General features: G+C 36.1%; 1 protein-coding gene across 1 annotated transcript in view; it reads left to right on the top strand.

The window, feature by feature from the left end:
* Positions 1–628, top strand: part of LOC118333279 (fermitin family homolog 3-like) — a 14,315-nt gene that overhangs the window by 6,565 nt on the left and 7,122 nt on the right. The gene's annotated exons all lie outside the window — the stretch shown is intronic.

Raw genomic sequence — 628 nt, 5'->3', positions numbered from 1 at the left:
AGCCAACTATATAGTATAAATATAAATATAGAGACACTTCAGTGATTGGCTGTATATGGATGATATATTCCCCTCAATGAGTACAGGAACAGTGTAGACCTGGTTTTCCATCAATGTTCAGGCTGTATGCACTCTTAATTTAGAGTTTTCAAATGCTGTTGCTGCAGGGTGGTCATTGCAACAGCTCTGCACAACAACTTGAAGCAGCATCACTCAAATCCTCCAGTGAAAGAGCAGGGTCAAGCAGATGTGTCAAGGCAATGACCAACAAGGACTTGCACATAGAATTGCTTTCACATTCAACACAACCTGTAGGATTGTCATCATTTTATATTCTTTTCAATTCTCTGACTATTTTTATGCATGGTCATCTTTATTTGCTCTCAAAATTAATTAAAAATTTCAGCCCAACTCTTTTTCTTTTGTCCAGTAGCAGTAGTATGGCCGTACTTTCAATAATAGTTTGACAAAATGTTGTTATTTTGATAAAAATGTCCTTTTTACATACTGTCATACGTTTTTATGAACAAATTATTGTTGCCTCTGCCATTGTTTTGGCTCAAGATTCATACCAGTAATGGTGTTTTCTGTTCCATTCCAGGTTTTTATGAGCACCATTAGACCAACA

This window comes from Morone saxatilis, unplaced genomic scaffold, assembly GCF_004916995.1.
Source record: "Morone saxatilis isolate NCDOM2014 unplaced genomic scaffold, NCSU_SB_2.0 Contig22, whole genome shotgun sequence".
Lineage (NCBI taxonomy): Eukaryota > Metazoa > Chordata > Actinopteri > Moronidae > Morone > Morone saxatilis.
Note: the sequence above shows the minus strand (reverse complement) of the source record. Positions and strands in the feature narration are given on the sequence as shown.